This window comes from Mytilus galloprovincialis, chromosome 1 (genome assembly GCF_965363235.1).
Source record: "Mytilus galloprovincialis chromosome 1, xbMytGall1.hap1.1, whole genome shotgun sequence".
In the NCBI taxonomy this organism is placed as follows: Eukaryota; Metazoa; Mollusca; class Bivalvia; order Mytilida; family Mytilidae; genus Mytilus; species Mytilus galloprovincialis.
Window position 1 is genome coordinate 131,631,546 of NC_134838.1, and position 14,949 is coordinate 131,646,494.

Consider the following 14,949-nt stretch of genomic DNA (forward strand, 5'->3'; position numbering starts at 1 on the left):
ATTTTATTATATGTTGTTCCTATGGCCATTATCTGCAAAAGGGTGTCTCAGATTTTAGATAGATTGTATAGAACAAATTTTACACCTAATTAATCATTATCTTCTTTTATGTGGTTAGGATGTTTACACTAATTAGAGGTTTATGAGAGAATGGAATACCATAGAGACAATCTGAGACACTCTTTTGAAGCCCAAAATGTGTTGATTAAGATTTTGTTAAAATTTTCTGTATAGTTAAAGAGATGATAGAGCTAAATTCATTCAAGTGAACTTACCCAGATTTTGCCACTAATTACATAATAATTGATTACATAATGATTACATAATAAAAATATTGCATTCATTTAAAAGATAAATATTTTATCTATCTATATATACCTCTTTTATTATTTTCTATGCATTCATAAGAAAGTTACAGCATTTCAAAGGTTAGTGATTGGAAGTAAACAAATCTTTGTATTGTGCTACCTTAATGCCCGCGTCACACTGTCCCGATTTTTACGCCGATGGCAACACGATAATGGAAATTTTCAAAATCGGGACTGATCGTATCCAGATCGGGCTATTCGTAGTGCCATCTTTAACCATCGTAGAACCATCGGCCACTTTTTCTAGCCTTCGGGGACAACTTCGGGAAGGGTTCTAAATTTTTTAACATGTTAAAAAATCCCCGAAGGTGCGTCCGATGTTGAGGGTTCGTATTGAGTTCGTATCACCATCCTCACTATCGTAATGTCACCGGGAATGCATCTTTGCACATCGTATTGCATTCGTGTTTCCATCGTTTCCATCGGGCAGTTTTGACATTACGATGTCTACACGAATGAATCACGAAGATATCCGAAGGTCTAACGATGGCAACACGACTTCGTGAAGACCTCGTAATCCCGTCGTGTTGCCATCGAATAAAAGTACGAAGGCGACAAGATGGAACTACGACGGCAATAAATCCAGCTAAATGTAAGTTAATTTTTGCGTTAAAATACATTAAAAGTGCCATGCGCGATATGCACTGGTCAGTCTAATATGACAGTTAAGAAAGACGTTCACAAAACATGGAGCTCATATCATATGATTCTATGAGAACAAGAAAGGCAACAGCGTTGTTTCTATTAATTCAAATGGAACAAGAAGAGCAGCTATTACAGGCTCAGGATTTACTTTTACAAATAAAATATTATTTTTTGTCAATTTTCCATATCAAGTAACATAATGAAAATCATAAACGCGCCTCGTACACCAACACTGCAGGTACACGTATATAGGGAAACCAACTTTTTCTTCATTATTCTGATTTTTTTATGTATCGTCTGAGTTGTTGTCACACGAATATTTACTCCATAACCATTTTGTTTTCTATATGTCATATTTTGCCGCATTTGTTGCTTTCCCCACATCCTTCCTTTTGTCTATATTATTATGATATTCTCCTGGAAAGAGCTCTTTTTGAATAAAAGGGATCAACGAACCCATTACCTTACCTTTAAGATAGATCAGTAAACATGGGCATAATTATGGGTGATTATTCAGACTAGTGCACACATTTTACAGTTCAAACAAGGCAATGCCGAGCGTGGCATCCCCTCGTATGTAACATATTGGGGACAAATATGGACATAAAATTGAGAATGGAAATGGGGAATGTGCCAAAGAGACAACAACCCGACCATAGAAAACTATATTTGTATATACACATGCAGAAAATGGTAAATTGAATATGCATATTTGATACATAAACTATTTTTCTAGAAATCAACCAAAACATTCAGTAACTGGAAATACCTTTAATATTGTCTTTAGAACCAGCAGGTAAAAAAATGAGCAACCAATTCCTGTGTATTATGCTATTTCAAGGAGAAAAAACAAGTCCATCTGCATGACCTTGACCATATACCAAATGTGGTTAAAATCTTTTGAAGCATATTGGTTTTAGAGTGTACACAAGGGTGATATTGCCCTGTATTACAACTGCCACTGTGACCTCGACCTTTGCACTTTAAAGTCAACAGCGCTTAAGATATTCTTAACGAGTAACACCATACCAAGTTTTGAGCATTTTGGGTCTAGAGTGTCAATAACAATTTTATATACACGCAACGTACATGTAATAGGCGAGGGGATAATAAACTAAGTTTTATAAGAATTAGACAAAAAGATCGATTTCCCGCCATGCATGACAGACTTGTACAGAAACGATATGTTGTCGAAATTGTTTTCGTATCTTTTAGACATCGTATGGCCATCGCGCCATCATCGTAATCCATCGTGTAGCCTTCGTAATTTATCGTGTAGCCTTCGTGATCCATCGTGTAGGCTTCGGCTGAGATATGAAGCTTAAATACCCGTCTTCGATTAACCTTCGTATGTCTATCTTTTGCTATCGTATATAATTTCGGCACCATCGTATAGACTTCGATATTCATCGTACTTTCTTCGGTCACTTTTTGGTATTTTAACGAGATCGGGACCAACTTCGTACGAACTTACAATTTTCGCATTCGGGTGTCCATCGTATATAAAAATCGGGACAGTGTGACGCGGGCATTAGGAAGAGATTTTAAATTACTTATTAGGTTGCACAACTGGAAACGCAATAACATTGAGAATGAAAACGGGGAATATATCAAAGAGACAACAACCCGACCAAAGAGCAGACAATAGCCGCAGTCAACCATATTGATCTTCAACAGAGCGTGACAATCCTGCACCCGGAAACGTGCTTCAGTTGGCAACTTAACAATAATGTGTACTAGTTCAGTGATTATGAACGTCATGCTAAACTCTACAATACATAAATGAACTAAAATCAATAATCAGACAACTCTAACAAAGAGTTTAGTGAGATCAATCATCCCCCTTTACCTCTAGCAAATGTAGAAAAAAGAAACACACAACAATACGCAGTTTAAAAGAAGTCCGAGTCTGATGTCAGAATAGATAAAAAAAAAAACAAAAAAAAACTTAAAAATGATACATTAATAAACAAAGGACTCCTGAAATGCCAGCTCCAGACCTCAATTAAACTGGTTGATGGATTATGTTTTCATCATATGAATATCAGGCACAATCCCTCCCGTTAGGTGTTTAGTATTATACCATCATGAAATATATGAGAAGAAAATATTACACAACTAATTTTGTTATTTGGTTTCACTCTTTGTAGACATGTGCCTTTTTATGTTAACAAAGCTAGGCCAATGTTTCTTACCCGGACGTCTTGGGAACAGCAAGTTCCATTGCGGCTGGTTAACTATTCGCTTCGACTGAAGGTCTCTTAGTTTATTGTACTCTTTCGTTATTGTGGCATTCAAGCATAATGGAGCAAATTCCTGATCAAACAAAGCTCGTGCTGCACGAGGAGATATTCCTGTTAGTAGCAAGCTCATCCGCACATAGTTTTCTTCCTCTTGTGTAAGTCCAGATGCCATGATGAAAGGTTTTAATAATTTAGCAGATTATCTATCTTTTCTACAGAGTTCTGTTTTTATTTCCTCAGACAAAGTTCATCACAGCAATTAATGCATATTTGGATCTGTATGTTCATAGCTGCGCTTTTCATAATTTTACTGAGGTCTGTTTCTGAACTTGGAGAACATCTGAAAATATTTTCTTTAAAGTTATTCAAAATAAACAAAAGAACAGAGCCCCAATGTCCTCAATGTTGCACATTTGTTTGTTTGTTTTTTGTTCTTTAATATTTATTTTGAATTATCGTAGAAAAAGAGGAGCATACCTCATTTAACAAAATTGATCAGCACTTAATTTTGATGTTGTCAGAGAAATTTCTGTTATCAATATTTAATATTAATTTGATAAAAATCTGACAAAACATGTATAGTGTTAGCATTTATAATGCACATTTTTATATAGAAGAGGATTGAAAGATACCCAAAGGACAGTCAAACTCATAAATTGAAAATAAACTGACAACGCCATGGCTAGAAGCATATCAGTCAAATAACTGCACACAAGGCACACGTAGAAAACTCAAGGTTCAGTAACACGAACCCCACAAAAGACTGGAAGTGATCTCAAGTGTCCAGGAAGGGTAAGCAGGTACTGCTCCACATGTGGAACCCATCATGTTGCTCAAGGTAATACAAATCTGGTATAAAGTTTATATTTCTAAGGCACATAACACATTCGAAAAAAAGATTGACTGTCTCCGACATTGCTGATATGAACCTATAACATATTTTTCACAAAGATCTGGCAGGAATTGTTCACACGATAGTGCTTACGAATAATTTTAATATTTCCAAAGGGTCAAAACTCTTAATAATTTAGATGATTGAATTTACGAACTCTTCCATGACATGGATTATAAAAATCTATGATAAAAGATTAATATAAATCGCAGTCTGGCAAGACTTGTACATGTAAGAGTGCCAACCAGACCAGACGGAAGGATGCATGGACAGATAGACAGAAGTACAGTCGGTTTAAAGTTTGTAATCGGGGAATAAGTTGTAAAATACTGAATTTCAAATATTGCTATATTTCGCCATTGAGGTGAACAAACCTCTGATTACACTAGAGAGAAGGCAACTTAGCAATCCAACTACTAATAATGCAAGATTCAATTATAAAAAAAATATAGTTTTTCATCATGGCTATTCAGGAGACAAAATTGTTATTGTTTTGTTTTCAAAATAATTAAAATAAACAAGAGTTTATATGTACTCGAAGATTTGACAAATACTTTGGCTATTTCACTCACCGGAAATCTTGTTTTAGCGACTTATAACGAACACACGACTATAGACTTAAAGTAATTTGAAACTTCAACTTAACAAAAAAGATTGTATATGTATCTTATAACTTAATGGCTAGTTTTAATTCTTCAACTAATGTACATGTACATATACTTTTTTGAGGAAAATTCTTTAATTTGTCCAAATAACAAGAAAATTATATTTTTTTCTGAATTGCTTGCTTGACAACATGATTTCCGTATGAACTTCAGGCGCAAATGGCCATTGTTATATTATAGTTCGTTTATGTGTGTGTTACATTTTAATGTTGTGCTTCTGTTGTGCCGTAGTTCTCTTATATATTATAATGCTTGCGTGACTTTACTTTTGAATTTGTGTTATAAAAGAAATATTAGATAATTTGCTACATTTCTTTATTTCGATTGTTTTATGCTATATGGTCACGTTTTTGTCTCTTTCACTTATTGATATTCAGAATTTCCATTCTCAATTTGATTCCATTTCTTTCATTTTTATTTGAATTAAAAACTCAAAATTCAAACATATACAAAAATAACCTATTTCCTATCCAAAAAAACATTGGCCAATTAAAAGTTGATTAAGTATAATCCTTTGTTTGCATAAGTTTTCTTCCTATTCCCGCATGCAATTTTAACTTTTCTTACCAGATTTATAAAAAAGTGGGAATAGGAGGAATAAACCGTTTAAATAATGTGGAATATCTTATTTATTTATGATCATTTTTCTATAAAATTTGAATTTTTTGCATTAAATATCTATCTTTACCATAATATGTAAAAATAATATATATAACAGCACTCCTACTAGTCCTTAGTGGCATTGTATAGGTCTTTAGTGCACCAAGGAGTCCTTAGCAGTGTTTAGACGCACCGTTCACTTTTACGATTCTAGACCAAAATAAAATTTGAGTTTTGAGATATTGAGAAAAATCCAGCAATACAAATTTTTGAGGAAACCATGCACCAAACTCAGCAGTCCTACAACATTAACCTTGTCTCTCCATCTAAAATTTCTATGCCATACTTTGTTATTACAATAAACAAATGACCTTTCATGAAATCAAGAGATATATGAGTTGTAAATATAGAGAAATATGATTTTTGTTGATTATGGTTGAAAGAAGTCCATTTACAGGGCTGCAAAACAGATATTATAAGGTACATAATAGTTTGTATCAAATCTGAACTTTTTTGTTCCAATGGTAACCAAAAGCAGATCAAGTGTAAATTAACTATCTAACTGTTGAGTATATTATTCAAACTCCATTATTTATATGTATCCAATACCTAGAAAACCATGTATTTGATGCTGATTCTAAATTAATTCAGCAATTTCAGACAGGTTGCTAGGGCTTTTTTTGGTTGCTATGGTCTTTCAGCCACTTAAATTAAAGCTTACATATTTTTTTTATCATTTTCAAACAAATCATAAGTTTGTTGTCTGTTAAATTACATTAATATAAAACAAGAGTGCACACGCTGAAATGTCTCGCCTTCTATACTAATCATTGATATTATGTTGATAGTCCTTAGTATAAAACTAAGCTTTATATCAGCTGTCACATAAACTTAACATTAACCAAGATAACTAAACATAGACCAATGAACCTTGAAAATGAGGTCAAGGTCAGATGAACCATGCCAGGCAGACATGTACAGCTAACAATGCTTCTATACAACATATATAGTTGACCTATTACTTATAGTTTAAGAAAAATAGACCAAAACACAAAAACTTAACACTGTGCAATGAACCGTGAAAATGAGGTCACGGTCAAATAAAACCTGTGCGACTGACATAAAGATCATAAAATATTTCCATACACCAAATATAGTTGACCTATGGCATATAGTATTAGATAAAAAGACCAAAACTCAAAAACTTAACTTTGACCACTGAACAATGAAAATGAGGTCAAGGTCACAATTTTTATTTGGTTTTAAATATTTTATTTTTTATTTTTATTTTTTGGTATAAGATAAAAACAAGAGTATCTGTTTATTTAAGATGAGAGTAAGTATCAAGGAGCACATCGTGCGTGCGTGAGTGCACTATTTCTTGTTTTTTGTAGTAGTGCTTGTAGTAATTTCAGATGATAGTTTGTTCCAGTCTTTGATGGTTTGACAGAAAAAAGAAAATTTATATCTGCCTTTATTGCATTTTTTTTAACAACATAAACAAATATTTATTTCAAATATTGGCTTGTTACAATATCATTCAGGAGTCCAAGCTCCTCCTGATGTTCCCTGTTATAATCCACTAATCACTCAGGGTAGTGATTACATTATGCGATGGAATGGCTATATTTTCATTTTGTGGAATATTATAAGCCTTGTTCGTAGTCGGCGTTCTTGTAAGATTTGCCATTTCAGGGTGTCTAGCATCTCAGTCACACTACTGGTGTTGTGATGTCTATTGCACACGTACCTTGCCGTTCGTCCCTGTACTGTTTCTAGTGTCTTTATATTTTCGTTTGTAAATGGATCCCATACAGTACAGCAGTGTTCTAACTTTGGTCTTATTTGTGTTTGGTACGCTCTTTCTTTAATTGTTTGTGTTTGGACTTTAAGGTTTCTTCTGATGAAACCTAAGGATTTATTTGCTTTTGCAGCGGTTTGTTGGATGTTGGTGTTCCATTTTAAGTCTGCTAAGATGGTGAGACCTAAGTATTTTGCATGTTTTAGAGATTAAAAGATGTGTCCATACATGATGTAATAAAAGTGGATGGGATTTCTTATGGTTGTTATATTCATTTACTTTTCTACATTGGTTAGAGGTATAGGGGGAGGGTTGAGATCTCACAAACATGTTTAACCCCGCCGCATTTTTGCGCCTGTCCCAAGTCAGGAGCCTCTGGCCTTTGTTAGTCTTGTATTATTTTAATTTTAGTTTCTTGTGTACAATTTGGAAATTAGCATGGCGTTCATTATCACTGGACTAGTATATAATTGTTTAGGGGCCAGCTGAGGGACGCCTCCGGGTGCGGGAATTTCTCGCTAAATTGAAGACCTGTTGGTGACCCTCTGCTGTTGTTTTTTATTTGGTCGGGTTGTTGTCTCTTTGACACATTCTCCATTTCCATTCTCAATTTTATGATATTACACTTGTCTGGTTGGAAAGACATAAGCCAATCTTTTTGCCAATGTATGGCAGCTTCTAGGTCTTCTTGAAGCTTGAGGCAGTCGTTTTGAGTTTTAATTTGTCGGTAGATTATACTGTTATCTGCAATTAGTCTGATTTTGTTATGTTGGATGTTATCTGGGAGGTCATTTATGTGGATTACGAATAGTATTGGTCCTAGCACTGTACCATGTGGTACACCTGATGACTGGTATTTTTGAAGATGACATGTTTTCTAAAAGTACTGTTTGAGTTCTGTTTGAAAGAATGGATTCTACCCAGTTAGTGATTTAATCTGATATGCCAAAGTTTTTCATTTTGTATGTTCTTGTCGTTGTTTTGGAATAATTCGTGTATCAGTAAGGTGACTTAGGATTCACATGATCGTTTTGCCCTAAATCCATGTTGCAATTTATACAGAGTGTAGTTTGTTTCTAGGTGATTCATCATGTTGCTTGCAAATATATGTTCGAGTAATTTGCAAGCTATGCATGTTAAGGATATAGGCCTACAGTTGCCTAGGTTGTGTTTATCCCTTTTTTTGAATACAGGTGTGACGTTTGCGTGGTTCCAGTCAGATGGTAATTTGCCTGTTTGTAGTGATCTTGTAAATATAAAAGTGAGGATATCTGTTCATATTTCGAAGTTTTGTTTTAGTACTTTGCCTGCGATGGTGTTAGGACCAGTAGGCTCACTAAAAGAAATATGAATTTATTATTACCAGTAAAATCGTCCTAGAAATATCTGATATATAGACTTTAATAGTAGAAGGAGATACATCTTTCTCTTAAAAAAAGTGGATCAGAAAGTCTGCAAGTTGCTGTGCAGAAATTTAGACTACACCGACTACTGAAGATTGCAACCTTGCATCAGAGACGATGCGAGTTGAATCTCTAACTGCTCGGGAGAGATGTCTGGCTTTGCATTCAGAAAACCATCTCTCTTTGAAGCTATCCCTGAGAGAAGCCAAGCGAACAGATGTACCTTCACTGGATTGGGATGAAGAATCTTGCCCTCAAAATAGGACAGAAGGTTATGTCGTACTTGTAGAACCAGTGGACCAGCACAATAACTGATGCTTAACAGAAGATGTAAACAGAGCAGCAAGAACAGCTACACTACTACAACTATTAGACCTATGACACTGCTACAGTAGGGGTAGAAACTGACAGATTAGATGTAGCACCCTGAGGACCAACTCCTTTTGTAACAATACATCATTACCTGTAATGTCCTCAAAAGGACTGGAAGCATTAAACTCCATAATAAAATAATTAAAAAAATTACGAAGTTGAATACTTATAAAGTACAATATTATAACAACAATTTGAAAAAACAATGATTAATAAACAATAGTGGTCTGGATGTGCAGGTTGAAATTAAATAGATCGTATAAAGGCGGGGTTATATTGGCAAAGGTCCTTCCTTATTCTGATTGGATGATATTTTTTATTTTGGCATTTCCGCCTGTCAGACTTGCGAAGATGGATGTCACTGTGTCTAAACCACACCGGCAAAATTTGCTCGGACTCGATGGTATCTAACATCCGGCACAATGACGGAACACCAATAGACAAAAGAAAGGTAGGTTTCTCCTTATTTTTTGTTTTGTTTTTATGATATCGAAGAATATATATATACATATACAACTATTTTCTATTGTGAGATGCAATATTTTCTACAATCGTTCTATCTTAACGGAGAAATAAGTCAAAACACATGTCAAAATGACGAATTGAGTGAACCTTGCCTCGAAATTGTTTAGTTTCTCGTTAAATTGTTCACATTGTACGGAAAGAAAGGTACGGGAAGATAGATATTGACACGGAGATTGCAAAATTAGTTATTATGAGCATCTCAATAATTGTATTTCTGTGTATGGAACGAAAGAAAAGGGTCATGTCAAATTAAAATAAACCGGTTTCGTCAATGTTGTTACTACACAATCACCCGGTTTCGTCTATATATATCACCCGGTTGTTTTTTTTGTTTTTTTTGAACAAACAATTTATGAAAAGAAACTTTGGCACGGATCTGAACATTGTCTTTCGAGAATTTAAATATATATTTATTGTAAAGTAAACTTGGCGTGTTAAAATCTATTTTAAAAGGGCACTTTTGGACATAGTTAATTATGATAATACACATGTTCCTAATGAAAGGCGTATCCCTTATTTCACTTAACTTCAAACTAATTTTAAATGGAATATAAATAGTTTTTGAGATATGGCGCGACATGTTAAAAAAACCCATATTTCTGTTTCACTTACATTTTCTGTAACTCAAAAAGATTTAATTTGATTTTCACTAAAAGGTTTACAGATCGTTTGAACATTATAAGAAATAACTATGTTAAATTTTAAGAAAATAAGATAAGCTGTCCTGAAGTTACGGTGCGACATGTTTATGCTGGACAGACGGATAGATAGACGGACAGACGGACGGACAGACGGACGGACCGAATGACTGATAGATGGAGGAACGGACGGATGGAAGGACGGACGGACAGACGGGTGTATACAATAATACGTCCTGTCAAAATTGGGACGGGCGTGTAAAAACGCAAAGAAATGAAAAAAAACTCGTAATTAAAGGTCAATAAGTTTTATTAGGATATCAGCCAAGTCGATTTATTTGTATATTTGTCTTCCTTACTCATTTTTGCTTTATAACTTTTATATATATTTGAAAAAAATGTATAGAAATCAATAAAAAGAACTTGATATTCGGCATTTATTATAATAAACATAATCCAACTCACATAATCCGATTTCCCGGGTGTCCCTGTTTTCTCATTTCTTACAATATTTTAATTCGGTATACACTTTATAAGATAAGTGGCGAATCTAGATGACGTATAGGTTGCACGCCCCGACCCCACCTTTGGTTGCCAAAACTATATTGATTCCTGTATTTAACGAATTTGTAAAGCAAAAAATAATCAAAATATTGTTCGATTCGCTACGCTCGGCGGTATGTAAAAGTTGTTCGAATTACGTCCACTTTGAAATAAACTGAATCCGTCTGTCCGTATATATTGTCAAAATATATTGACCAACGTCAGTGTACGATCATCATAACACAACGGCGACAGTACAGACTCGTTTTTTTTTTAGTAATGTTAACAAAATAATTATTATTGAATTTTGTCGATGACCTGAGACTTTTATACTGATTTTTACATAGCAGTATAGTTACAATAAGGGATAAAAAAATTATTTTAATGCATGGTAGTTGTAATCCTATATTCATTTTCTATGTCGATTATGCATGCATATACAGTTGTCTTATTATCAACGTTTATCCTTAAGAAGATTTATTTTTAACGATTGTAGAAAAGATAACACACATAGAATAATTAGATTACTTATAAAGGTGTCCATCCTTTTGTGCGAGAAAATCACATATCAATTGTGTGTTTCGTGTTTATGCCCGCGTCACACTGTCCCGATTTTTACGCCGATGGCAACACGATAATGGAAATTTTCAAAATCGGGACTGATCGTATCCAGATCGGGCTATTCGTAGTGCCATCTTTAACCATCGTAAAACCATCGGCCACTTTTTCTAGCCTTCGGGGACAACTTCGGGAAGGGTTCTAAATTTTTTAACATGTTAAAAAATCCCCGAAGGTGCGTCCGATGTTGAGGGTTCGTATTGAGTTCGTATCACCATCCTCACTATCGTAATGTCACCGGGAATGCATCTTTGCACATCGTATTGCATTCGTGTTTCCATCGTTTCCATCGGGCAGTTTTGACATTACGATGTCTACACGAATGAATCACGAAGATATCCGAAGGTCTAACGATGGCAACACGACTTCGTGAAGACCTCGTAATCCCGTCGTGTTGCCATCGAATAAAAGTACGAAGGCGACAAGATGGAACTACGACGGCAATAAATCCAGCTAAATGTAAGTTAATTTTTGCGTTAAAATACATTTAAAGTGCCATGCGCGATATGCACTGGTCAGTCTAATATGACAGTTAAGAAAGACGTTCACAAAACATGGAGCTCATATCATATAATTCTATGAGAACAAGAAAGGCAACAGCGTTGTTTCTATTAATTCAAATGGAACAAGAAGAGCAGCTATTACAGGCTCAGGATTTACTTTTACAAATAAAATATTATTTTTTGTCAATTTTCCATATCAAGTAACATAATGAAAATCATAAACGCGCCTCGTACACCAACACTGCAGGTACACGTATATAGGGAAACCAACTTTTTCTTCATTATTCTGATTTTTTTATGTATCGTCTGAGTTGTTGTCACACGAATATTTACTCCATAACCATTTTGTTTTCTATATGTCATATTTTGCCGCATTTGTTGCTTTCCCCACATCCTTCCTTTTGTCTATATTATTATGATATTCTCCTGGAAAGAGCTCTTTTTGAATAAAAGGGATCAACGAACCCATTACCTTACCTTTAAGATAGATCAGGAAACATGGGCATAATTATGGGTGATTATTCAGACTAGTGCACACATTTTACAGTTCAAACAAGGCAATGCCGAGCGTGGCATCCCCTCGTATGTAACATATTGGGGACAAATATGGACATAAAATTGAGAATGGAAATGGGGAATGTGCCAAAGAGACAACAACCCGACCATAGAAAACTATATTTGTATATACACATGCAGAAAATGGTAAATTGAATATGCATATTTGATACATAAACTATTTTTCTAGAAATCAACCAAAACATTCAGTAACTGGAAATACCTTTAATATTGTCTTTAGAACCAGCAGGTAAAAAAATGAGCAACCAATTCCTGTGTATTATGCTATTTCAAGGAGAAAAAACAAGTCCATCTGCATGACCTTGACCATATACCAAATGTGGTTAAAATCTTTTGAAGCATATTGGTTTTAGAGTGTACACAAGGGTGATATTGCCCTGTATTACAACTGCCACTGTGACCTCGACCTTTGCACTTTAAAGTCAATAGCGCTTAAGATATTCTTAACGAGTAACACCATACCAAGTTTTGAGCATTTTGGGTCTAGAGTGTCAATAACAATTTTATATACACGCAACGTACATGTAATAGGCGAGGGGATAATAAACTAAGTTTTATAAGAATTAGACAAAAAGATCGATTTCCCGCCATGCATGGCAGACTTGTACAGAAACGATATGTTGTCGAAATTGTTTTCGTATCTTTTAGACATCGTATGGCCATCGCGCCATCATCGTAATCCATCGTGTAGCCTTCGTAATTTATCGTGTAGCCTTCGTGATCCATCGTGTAGGCTTCGGCTGAGATATGAAGCTTAAATACCCGTCTTCGGTTAACCTTCGTATGTCTATCTTTTGCTATCGTATATAATTTCGGCACCATGGTATAGACTTCGATATTCATCGTACTTTCTTCGGTCACTTTTTGGTATTTTAACGAGATCGGGACCAACTTCGTACGAACTTACAATTTTCGCATTCGGGTGTCCATCGTATATAAAAATCGGGACAGTGTGACGCGGGCATTAAGACCGTAAACTTTAATGTCAAATTTAAACATGTTCAACATATTTTCCCATAACTCATATAGAAAACGCATATTTAGAGAGCTTTAATCGCAATATGCTGTTAAAAAATTTCGAAATGCAAAGTAAATTAAAATACTTGTGTTCTATAAGAGTAGAAATTCAAGTTTTTGCTTATTATTTATTTGAATCTGAGACTCATATAAATAATAAGTCGTTGTCCGGTGAACGAACTTGTTTTCCAACGACCCACCAAACTCCTTTTGAACGCTACAGTTAAATAGTCAATTATAATTTAATGCGATTATGATTTTTTTTATTTGACCAAACCGGGTTATGCATTTTGAAATCTATGACGAAACCGGGTTGTATACATTGACGAAACCGGCCAGTTCCATTTTGACATGACCCATTTCTTTCGTTCCATACACAGAGATACAATTATAGAGATGCTCATAATAACTAATTTTGCAATCTCCGTGTCAATATCTATCTTCCCGTACCTTTCTTTCCGTACAATGTGAACAATTTAACGAGAAATTAAACAATTTCGAGGCAAGGTTCACTCAATTCGTCATTTTGACATTCATTTTGACTTATTTCTCCGTTAATATAGAACGGTTGTAGAAAATATTGCATCTCACAATAGAAAATAGTTGTATATGTATATATAATTATATTCTTCGATATCATAAAAAAAAATTAAAAAATAAGGAGAAACTGACCTTTCTTTTGTCTATTGGTGTTAGATACCATCGAGTCCGAGCAAATTTTGCCGGTGTGGTTTAGACACAGTGGATGTAGTCAGAATTTAAGATGGGTAACGTATTTATTGACATAAAGTTGCCGAGGGACGATAGAATCGTACAACTAGACTTAAGCATTCTGAACACAGCGCCCAAGGCCTCTTCTCCAGTATGTAGTTTTAGAGAATGATTTAATGGAAATTTCATGGGACTGATGGACGAAAATTTCGGTCCATCGAAAACCATTAAGAAGTTTATTCCATATTGATAAAAAAAAGGGTTTTCTATAATATGAATGTGACTATAAATAAATAAGCATATTCACCTGCGGAAAAGGGATATTCACCGCGCAAAACGTCGCGTGCTTTTACGTGTATAATTTTGGTAAAATACGTTTGATGTACAATTGGTTTTGGTAAATATGTGCATTACATTCATTTCTCTCGGAATATGGAATAAAAAAATTACTGTCGGTAAATATGTGGTTTAATTGACTTTTGAAAAACTGATATTCACTTCGGCCGTTGGCCTTAGTGAATATCAGTTTTTCAAAAGACAATAAAATCGCACATTTACCTCATCAAAAGACAGTAATTGTATAGAATCCTCCTCCGATTGACAAGGATATAATTTATTACGTTATGGAATTGCCATTCAACAGATGATATCGAACATGTTCCTTCTGGTGTCTTTCGCCCTTCTTTTATATAAGTATTTAGATTGAAAAAAAGGGACTATGTAATATCCACGGAAATGAAATATGCTAATGAAACTACATACCAAACATCATTGACTTGTATTTTTTCCCTTATAATAACGCTGGCCTTGTCACAAACTTCGATTTTTA